This window comes from Paramormyrops kingsleyae, chromosome 8 (genome assembly GCF_048594095.1).
Source record: "Paramormyrops kingsleyae isolate MSU_618 chromosome 8, PKINGS_0.4, whole genome shotgun sequence".
NCBI lineage: Eukaryota > Metazoa > Chordata > Actinopteri > Osteoglossiformes > Mormyridae > Paramormyrops > Paramormyrops kingsleyae.
In genome coordinates, this window is record NC_132804.1 from 31176433 (window position 1) to 31187505 (window position 11073).

Here is an 11073-nt window from a genome sequence, read left to right on the forward strand (position 1 = left end):
TCTGATCACCAATCCACCTGATCACCAAGCCACCTGATCTCCAAGTCGTTTGATCCCTGAACTGTCTGTTCGCTGGGCTGCCTGATCATCAGGCTGCCAGATTGTAGAGTCACCTGATCCTTGAGCCCCCTGTTCAGTGAGTCGCCTTATCGCCATGCCACCTGATCTCCGGGTTGCCTGATTGCTAAGACTGCATGATAGCTGGGCTGCCAGATCACCAGGACTCTGGATCCTCGAGCCGCCTGATCACCAGGCTGCCAGATCACTGGGCTACCAGATCATCAGGCCTCTGGATCCATGAGCTGCCTGATCACCAGGCTGCCTGATCCCTGAGTTGCCTGAACGTCAAGCTGCCTGAACAGCAAGTTGCCTAATCCCTGAGCTGCATAATCCCTGAGATGCCTGAATGTTGAGCCACCCGATCCCCATGTCACCTGATCGCTAAGCCACCTGAACCCGGAGCCGCCTGACTGCTAAGCCGTCTGATCACTGAGCTGCCCTCATTAAACCGCCAGCAGTGGAGGCAGGCAGCTGGGATGCTGTGATGATCACAGGGATCCTGACAGCAGCAGAGGGGAGGGCAGGCATCATGCTGCTGATTGGGAGTGAGAGCGAGCGAGGGGGGGCTGCGCACTTCCGGGGGTGGGGGGGGGACCCCTTTGTTAGTCTCAACAAAACGCAAAAGATGGACCTTTTATCGTTACCCTCAACAGCCGTGGGAGCTGGAAGCCCGACACTGCAGCCATATCGAGCTGTTCCTGAGCGCTAGCTACTCACATAGATCTATATTTATTTACTACATAGAGTATTATTCATGGTATACAGGAAGTAAATATACAGCTATGTTTATCCAGATGCATATGCATTATATATATATATATATATATATAGTATACATTTACTGGCCGCTTTATTAGGTGCAACTATTCAACTGCACTTGGAAGCAAATATCTTATTAGCCAGTCATTTATCAGCAGCAAAATGTATAAAATCATGCCGATACAGGTCAGGAGCTTAAGTTAATGTCCACATCAAACACCAGGATGGGGAAGAAAGGTGATTTAAGTGACTCTGAACCTGGCATAACTACTGGTGCCATTCGGGCTGGTATGCATATTTCAGAAACTGCTGATATACTATGGTTTTCATGCACAACCATTATCAGGGGTTACCGAGAATGGGCTGAAAACGAAATAACATCCAGTGAGCGGCGGTTCTCTGGGGCCGAAAATGCCGTGTTGATGGCAGAGGTCAGAGAGAAGAATGGCCAGACTGGTTCAAGCTGATAGAAAGACAACAGTAACTCAAATAACCACTCATTGCAACCAAGGTATGCAGAAGAGCATCTCTGAATGCACAACACATTGAACCTTGAAGCAGACGGGCTGCAGAAACAGAAGATCACACTGGGTGCCATTTGGACAGAAGAAGGCTAGAAGAACATTGCCTGGTCAGATGACTCTCATTTTAATGAGCATCCTTTAAATGCCACGGCCTACCTGAGTATTGTGGCTGACCATCTCCATCCCTTCAGGATCACAGTATAGCCAGCATCTGTTGGCTACTTCCAGCAGGATAACATGCCATCTCAGACTGGTTTCATGAACATGACAATGAACTCAGTACTGAAATGTTATGTGCAATATTCACTTTTGTGTACAATATACTGTCTTTATATTATTTCTGTGAAATAATTCACTCATCCACCCTGACTATGCACTCTGTATCTGCATCAGAACACAGTGTGTATCAACTTACTCTGTCCTGCAAGTGGTGTGTTTGCTGCTTTAATTTATGTTTATTTATCTATCTATCTGCCTAAACAGTCACCAGAACTCAATCCAATACAGCCCCTTTGGGATCTGCTGGAATGGGAGAATCACATCATGAAGGTGACAAATCAGCAGCTGTGTGACACTATCATGTCGACAGTAAGTCTCTGACAAATATTTCAAGCACCTTGTTGAATCTGTTCCATGAAGAATTAAGGCAGTTCTTACGGCAAAAGAGGGTCCAACCTGGTACTAGCAAGGTGTACATTTTGTTAGCTGCATACACACCTTAGGCATGCATGCTAGAGGATATTTATGGAGGATTTTATGGAGATGGACAATTTAGAAGCAGTTTGGATTCATATTGTTACGATCCCCAGTCTAGGGTTGGGGATCGCCGGAAAGGTTAGGGAAAGGGAGAGGGGAAGACGAGACAAGCAGGGAATGGGAAAAGGGAGCACGGGAAACAAAGGGATCTTTTGGTGTAGTTTTTTATATTTTTTCACAGACACGTTAACAAACACGAGGTGCAACAAACTTCGGGAGTGACCCAGGCCAAAATAACAACCAAAACAGCTAACGCACACGTCCTAAACTAAGCTAACTCTAAGGGTAACGAAAACAAGAAGAAACGAAATGACACAGACTAAGTCTAACTCCCTAACCAAAACAACAGTAAACACCACGTTCGCAGAAACAAAAAGGCAGCCGCTCCTTACGCACCTAACAGACATGTACAGAAAACACACAGTCCAAGAGCGCGGTACCAAAGGGGCGAGCAAAGAGAGCAGTCAGGAGCTAAGCAAGAGTTCAAACCAGAAGACAAACAAACCGAAGGCAAAGGTACAAACAGGGCAAAGCAGAAAGTCAGAAACCAAGAAAACCAAAACAGTCATACACAGAAGTCAATCAGAAAACAGCAAACCAACACAGCAATAGCAAAAAGGTAAAGCTTGACAGGGTTTCTGCAGGTTTTCTAAGAGTAAATTTAAGACTTTTTTAAGACCTTTTTAAGACCAAATAAAGAAAATTTAAGGAAAAAAAAAATATCGTAGGGAAATTCATACGAATATATTATAATCATAAGAATTATGATATGATATTATAATCATAAGAATCATAAGAATATACGTATTCTTCGGCCTTCCAATCGCACTACATGTCTAAATAGCGCGCTTTAGAAGAAAGGGTTCATCTGCGCATGCTTGTCAAGTTCTTCTTCGGGTTACTGACAGATGAAGCAGCATATAACGCCATCTACCGTTCAATGAATATTGAGCGATCTAAGCCATGTAGCACAGAAATTACGCTTTCGCTTCTCTTTAAAATCAAAACACATGAGGAAACAATCCCTCACAAAAATTAATGCCATGATCATATGAATTTAAGACTTGCTGGTCTGATTTAAGACCTTTTCAAGGCCTTAATTCACGGAAAAGTGATTTAAGACTTTTTAAGACCCGCGGAAACCCTGCTTGAGCAAGAGCTCGAGCTAGATGTGACCAGCAGACTTTATCCTCATCGACTGGAACACAGGGTCAGAGGTCAGAGGGCGGAAGGGGCGTGGCCCGAAACTGGGAGGCGGGCTGAAGCAGCAACTGGCGAGTGGAGCTTGGGGCAGAAGACTGAGGTGTCCTGTAGACATATCCAAACACTTACAGCCATATAGACACAGAGAGAAAGCCATACACACTTCTGCATGTCTTCTTCAGGTGAACAATGGCCACTGTTGAAATAGCTGCCATTAATCAGCTGAGGAGTCTCTATCAAACCGGTAACCAGGGAGGTATTAACTGGATCACAGTGACAATGCCTGCTCACTGATGTCCATTCAGCAAAGATATGAAGGCATGAAGGATAGACTGGGTATGAAGACTGATGGTGATATTTAGCTGTGGCCCTCTAATCACACCCCCCAGGTCTGAGAGGGACCTGCCACACATCTCATGTAATCCCACAGAGAGATACCCCCAGTATCCATAAGGTGGTTAAATAACAATGCAGCTCTGGCTTTTCTTTTTGAATGAAAGCTCTTTGGAAATCTCCGTCTCCTTAGAGTTCAGGGTGCTGGCTTGGATGTGCAGTCCTGGTCTGCGATGGGAGCTGGTGCTAATAAGCATCTACAAAGTTTCAAGTTTAGCACCTCTTGCTGACCCAGTTTGTTGCTAGCTTGTGTCCCTATCACATCTCAATAAGGTTGCAAAATTCTGGGAATTAATCCCCATATATTTCCATTAATTCCCCTGGAAAGTTTCCAATCAGAAGCCTAATTGCCAGTCCTGTTAAGTTGAAATTCCCCAGCTGAACTTCCCATGCACGGAATGGAAAGTTTCTGGAAAATTTCTGTGAATTTTCCGCCCCTTTGCAACCCTAGATGTGCAGTAAAGAGCCTTCTTTTGGAGACAGATGCGATCATGAGTAACTGGCCCAGTATCTCTCCAGAAATCAGACATTTTTATTTCCAAAACCCTTTGTGTGACTGCTGCCCATATAAAAACTTCAGTGGGACCATGCAATATGTGAGGGGAGTGGGTAAGGGGTTAGAGGTTAATGTTAGGATTAAGGTTACATTTTAGGGTTATATTAGTTTCAGTACATGTTGTGCAGTGGGCTTGCAGGCTAGGCACACTTTGTTGTGTGTTTGGGACCTTCATAACCATCTTCTTAGGATATGGAAAGTATCGGTCCCCTGTCTATTTCTCTGAGCTGGTAACCGTGGAGAGAGCGAAGGTGTCCTCACCATCTTCATATAATGTCCAAAGGCTGTGACTTGACAAAACACTAGACAATAATTGATGGGACATTTATATGATGTTTAATAAATAAGTATATATTGTTAATGCCAGTAAATAGCATGAGAATATCATCTGCATAGTAGAAGATTAATAAGTAGATGAAATGAAGGCTTTGGCTAACGCCACGATAAAGCCTAAATAAATCAGTGCAACCGATAATAAACTAAATCATAGGGCAATGATTCCGAGTGCCAGTATGTAAATGCTCATTTATAATTGCATTGATTGTACGCATTTTCTAAGCTCTTTTGTAAATCTTAAATCCAAAAAATTGCATATATTTTGCACACCTTGTGCATCTCCCGATCCCATACATCAGCCGTGCCATCTCTGCCTTCTGCTGCGTTATCGAGGGTGTTGTTGCACAAGGTTAGCTTTGAGCTGGGTGGCCCCTGCCATTTTTCACTGCAAGCTGGAGATTATCTTGCAGTGTCTTCAGAAGCTTCCAGTAGAAAAAGTATGTTGCCAAAGTCATCTTCCGTTAACGCCTCCCTTGCTTGTTGTCTGTACTCTGTCATCTTCTCCAAGCTTAAATGTTGCTATGCAACTCTTGGACTCGATGACTCATTTGCCTGCAGCAGCTGCATTGATGAGTATGAGGACCTACCCACCCCCTGACCTTCAGCATCCAGAGGCAACACTTATGACACAGAGAAAGAGGCCTCAGCTACAGGCACGGGGATCGGCTCAGCTTCAGGATCAGGAGCAGTGGCACCATAAGTTACAGGCACGGGGGTCGGCTCAGCTTCAGGATCAGGAGCAGTGGCACCATAAGTTACAGGCACGGGGGTCGGCTCAGCTTCAGGATCAGGAGCAGTGGCACCATAAGTTACAGGCACGGGGGTCGGCTCAGCTTCAGGATCAGGAGCAGTGGCACCATAAGTTACAGGCACGGGGGTCGGCTCAGCTTCAGGATCAGGAGCAGTGGCACCATAAGTTACAGGCACGGGGGTCGGCTCAGCTTCAGGATCAGGAGCGACAGCTGCCTCAGCTACAGACACGGGGATCGGCTTGGCATCTTGGTCACTAAGGAACACCAATCACTGCTCTCTATCAGATTCCAGAACAGAGTGTCTTTATGTAATAGTTATGGCACTTTTCCACCGCCACGAATAACCAACGGTTTTTCATTGTAAATTATCCAAGCAGTACCTGAGCCATAACGTGGATTATCATGGATTATCTGACAGAAAAAAAGGGCATATTCTATATATTATTCACTATTAGTAGTATTACATATTGCAATGTATTGGTGTATTCTCAATAATTTGGAACTTGAACATTTCCGACCTTCTGTTTGAAAAAGTGCTATAGAACAGTTGAATGGAATGGATTCGTAATGCAAATTTATGAAAACTGATGCTAATTCCACTAGTGCTTCACGCTAACATAACCTGGCAATTCACATAGATGTGCCAGTGGATAGTAGCGCGCAGTAAATCATGATGTACACCATGTGAACAGTAAATTAGCATATCTTAGAACAAAAGAACATAAGAATTTTACAAACCAGAGGAGGCTATTCGGCCCATCAAGCTCCTTTAGGGAGAACTTAACTAATAGCTCAGAGTTGTTAAAATCTTATCTAGCTCTGATTTAAAGGAACTCAGGGTTTTAGCCTGCACTACCTGAACAGGAAGACTATTCCATACTCTAACTACATGCTGTGTAAAGAAGTGTTTTCTCAAATTTAAAATGTTCTCCTGCTAATTTCCATCTATGGCCACGAGTTCTAGTATTTAAACTAATATTAAAGTAGCCATTTGGCTGAACAGCATCCAGAACTGTTAGAATCTTATATACCTGGATCATGTCCCCCCTTAGTCTCCTTTGCTCAAGGCTAAACAGATTCAGCTCAGCTAACCTCTCCTCATAAGACATTCCTCTAAGACCAGAAATCATTCTCGTAGCCCTACGTTGAACCTTTTCCAAGGCAGCAATGTCCATTTTAAGGTGACGAAACCTGCACACAATATTCTAGGTGGGGTCTTTTGGAGTCAGAATAATGCCATATATACTTGTATGTGTACTTTCGAATTTGCACCCGTAAAATAAAATTTGCTCGCACTGAACACAATTTTCATTCGCAAAATACTGAACAGAAATACGCATCATGTGATCTGTACTTGTATATGAAGATTTGTGAATGAACGTTGTTACGATCCAGTCTAGGGTTAGACCGCAACAACGTGAAAGGGAAGGAGGGATTGGGGAGGACAGGACAACTAGGGCTAGGAGAAGGGAACACGGGACACAGAGGGAGTCTTTTTTTTTTATAGTTTTTTTTATAGTTTTTCCACAAACACAGTACAAACACTAGGTGTAACGAACGTCAGGAGTGACAAAGGCCAAAGAAACAAACAAAAGCACATCTACCGAGTAACCCAAGCTGAGCTATCTAAGTGAACACAAAGAAAAATGGTGAAACGAAACAACAATGCCTAAATCTATCTCCCTGACCAAACAAACAATAATCCCCACGTTAACGAATAAACAAAAAGGCAGACACTCCCTACACACCTAGTGAAACACGAAACCGAGGCAAAGGTATCAAAAGGGAAAACCGAGAGGCGAAGTCGAAACACAGGCGAAAGTCCAAAACCAATCAAGCAATCAGAGACCAAGGCGAAAGTACAAATAAGGGCGAGGCGAGAATCGGAAGTCAAGGGCAAAACAGTCATACACGATCAATCAAACAAAGCAAAAGCGAACAGAGAGCGAGCTAGCAGGCGAGAAGCAAGTAGCGGGCAAACGAAGGGACGAAGCGGCGAACTCTTCAGCCGGCGAACCGGAAACGGCTCCGAGGGCAAGGGAGGCGGGGTCAGGTCCTGAGGGCGGAGTCGAGGGGGCGGGCGACCAATCGGCGAGTGGGCAGGACGTCCGAAGGACCTGCAGGCATCCTCCTAAACTTACGGCACGTAACTCTTACGGCATGTACCCGAAACTTACGGCACATATCCCTTACGGCACGTAACAAAAACTTACGGCACGTAACACCCCCCCCCATAAGTGTGAACCTCGTAGGGTTCACAATCATCATTAAAACCCACAATACACAATTACCCAATCAATTCATAAACCTATCAGGAACGTGAGAGGGCATCCGCCACAAGGTTACTGGCTCCTTTTTTGTGGAATATCTGCAAATTGAAAGCCTGTATAATCAAAGACCAGCGCATGAGACGTTGGTTGTTATTTCGCATCCTATTCAGAAACAGCAGCGAATTGTGGTCCGTGAACACGACCACTGGCTGGGTACTATCACCAACGTACACTTCGAACTGCTGCAAGGCAAGTAACAATGCAAGGGCTTCCTTCTCAATGGTGCTATATGCTAATTGGTGCTTAATAAATTTCTTTGACCAATAGCAGATAGGATGGTCCAGACCTGCATCATCCTCCTGGAGAAGGACGGCGCCGGCACCGGTACCACTGGCATCTACTTCTAGTTTGAACGGTTTACCGAAGTTAGGGGTAGCCAACACAGGGGAACTAGTGAGTAACGATTTTACCGCGTCAAAAGCAGCCTGACACTCAGCAGACCAAATCACTTGGGCGTCCTTACGAAGTAAATTAGTCAGGGGTAACACAACGTCTGAGAAATTTCGGCAGAAACAGCGGTAGTAACCCGCCATTCCCAGGAAGCGGCGAAGATCCTTCTTAGCTTTTGGAATAGGGAAGGACGTGATTGCTTGGACTTTGGCGTCAACAGGCTTCACTGTTCCGCGTCCCACTAGCTTACCGAGGTACGTGACCGTGCCTTGGCCGAACTCGCATTTCTCCAGATTTAATACTAATGAAGCATCCCTGAGCCTAATAAAAACTTGTTCTAACGCTGCCAAATGATGCTCCCACGAATCAGAGTACACAACCACGTCATCTAAGTATGCTTCACAGTTTTGGACATCCCCCAGAACCTTAGTCATTAGTCGCTGAAACGTAGCCGGGGCATTTCGTAATCCGAAGGACATAACTGTGTACTGTAGGAAAGTATCTGGGGTAGCGAATGCAGAAATCTCCGAAGCACGAGGGGTTAACGGAACCTGCCAATATCCTTTCAGGAGGTCGAGTTTCGTGACAAATTTGGCGGAACCAATGCGATCTATACAGTCTTCCATTCGGGGAAGTGGAAAGGCGTCTGGTTTAGTAACAGCATTCACTTTTCTATAATCCGTACAGAAACGAAACGTACCGTCAGGTTTTGGGACAAGCAAACACGGTGAACTCCAAGGACTGGAACTAGGCATGGCGAGACCCGTTTCCAACAGGTAGTCAGTCTCCTTCTTTAACAGCTCCCGCTTACGAGGGCTGACGCGATAGGGGTGCTGTTTGATAGGGATATGATCTCCCACATCAATGTCGTGTACCAAAACAGGGGTCTGCGAAGGGGTGTCGGAAAATAGAGAGGGAAATTTACGCACCAGGGCATGGATATCCGATTGGGCGACACTGGGTAAGTGAGCAAGCCTTCCCTTAAGGGTTTTAAGGGCTTCCGAGTTGGGCAGACGAGCGCATGGCAAACAATTCCTCCCAAGGTGCAGATCATCGAGTTCGGGCGAGTACTCACGCACCGGCACATTAACTACGGCAGAAGGGAGCAGAACAGGAGCGGACGATGGAGCGGGGTCAGCACGATCAACGTAAGGCTTCAACATGTTTATGTGACATAATCGGGTTTTTCGCTTTCGATCAGGTGTCTCGATAATGTAATTTAGGGGACTGATCTTTTCCTGTATTCTATAGGGACCTGAGAACCGCGCTTGCAAAGACGAGCCAGGCAGGGGTAAAAGGACCAACACGCGATCTCCCTCGTGGAAAGTTCGTTCTTTGGCTTTCCTATCAAACCGAGCTTTCATTTCCTCCTGTGACGAACTTAAAGAGCGCTTGGCCAATTCCCTGGCTGCACCAAGACGCTCACGCAGAGACTTTACAAAGCTCAGCACATTCTTATTCAGAGGAGGTGGACTCGGGGACAACCACTGCTCCTGTAGGACCTTTAAAGGTCCACGCACGGTATGCCCGAAAACAAGTTCAGCTGGACTGAACCCAGTGGATTCCTGTACGGTATCCCGAATCGCGAATAAAAGCAAAGGAACCCCGTCGTCCCAGTCTTTTCCTGCCTCTAAACAGTAGGTTCGCAGCATCGTTTTAAACGACTGATGAAAACGCTCAAGGGCACCCTGGGACTCCGGGTGATAAGCACTGGAGACCCTATGTCTAATGTTTAACTCACGTAACACCTGTGAAAATAACAGGGAAGTGAAGTTCGAACCTTGGTCGGACTGGATATATTTCGGCAAACCAAATGTGGTGCAAAATTTAATTAGAGCCTTCACCACCCCTTTGGTTTTTAAGCTCCGCATAGGTATCGCCTCAGGGTAGCGGGTAGTAGCACACATCAGGGTAAAGAGATAGTTATTTCCTGAGCGAGTTTTAGGCAAAGGACCTACACAATCGATGATGACATGTTCAAACGGTTCTCCGATAGCTGGGACAGGACGCAGAGGAGCAGGGGGAATTACCTGATTTGGTTTCCCTACCAGCTGACAAATGTGACACGAACGACAGTATCGCTTTACATCCGAATTTATACCGGGCCAATAGAAGTACTTTAGTATCCGAGCGAGCGTCTTCCTAACTCCCAAGTGGCCAGAACACGGGTGATCATGAGCTAAAGCTAATACCTGGTTTCTGTGGGAACACGGAACAACCACCTGAAACACCGTAGCCCACTCCATTGGAGACTGAGGAGGTGTCCACTTCCTCATTAACAGATCACGGTCAACAAAGTAAGCCACCGAATGGTCTGCTAAGGTTGCTTTCTCTACGGCCAAATCATAACACTCCGTCAGAGACGGGTCAGCTCCCTGAGCGGCGGATAATTCCTTTCGCGTACACCCACCATCTGTAGCTTGGGGTAGAACTGGGTTTTCTATTTGTGGGGGACTAGCACATGGGGACGGAATAGATACCTTTCGTTCAGCCATGAAGGAATCAGCCAGGTCGATGTCTGCTAGTTGTCTAGCTTGAGCACGAGTATAGACACAAGCGGGAAAAGCACCAGGGAAATCAAATTCTAAGTTGTCAGAGCCACTCTCTGGTTCTGACGCTACCTCAGGTAGAGGAACTACCTTACCTCCCGCAATGTCATTCCCCAAAATAAAAGATACACCCGAAACAGGAAGTCGAGGTCGAACAGCAACTTTCACAACACCCGAAAAATCATTGGTCTCTAAGCAAACCTGGTGGAGAGGCACTCTCATGGTTCCTAGTTCAATACCTTGAACCAACACATCAGAACCGGCATAAGACGAGTTATCAAAGGGCAACACAGATTCCAAAATGAAGGACTGAGCAGCACCAGTGTCCCGTAGGATCATAATAGGACACTTAACATCAGAGTTCAACAGAGAAATAAAACCAGGGAATACAAACGGCTGGAAGGAGGGTTCAACAGAGTTAGGTGACATCGGAACATCAGAAACGGGAACACAATCCGTAACAAG

General features: G+C 45.8%; 1 long non-coding RNA gene across 1 annotated transcript; it reads left to right on the forward strand.

The window, feature by feature from the left end:
* Positions 1 to 7920: 7920 nt before the first annotated feature.
* Positions 7921 to 9988, forward strand: LOC140592320 (uncharacterized). The gene is made up of 3 exons (XR_011992688.1): positions 7921 to 9020; positions 9103 to 9207; positions 9311 to 9988. It is a non-coding gene; the product is annotated as an uncharacterized lncRNA (long non-coding RNA).
* The last annotated feature ends 1085 nt before the right edge of the window (positions 9989 to 11073 follow it).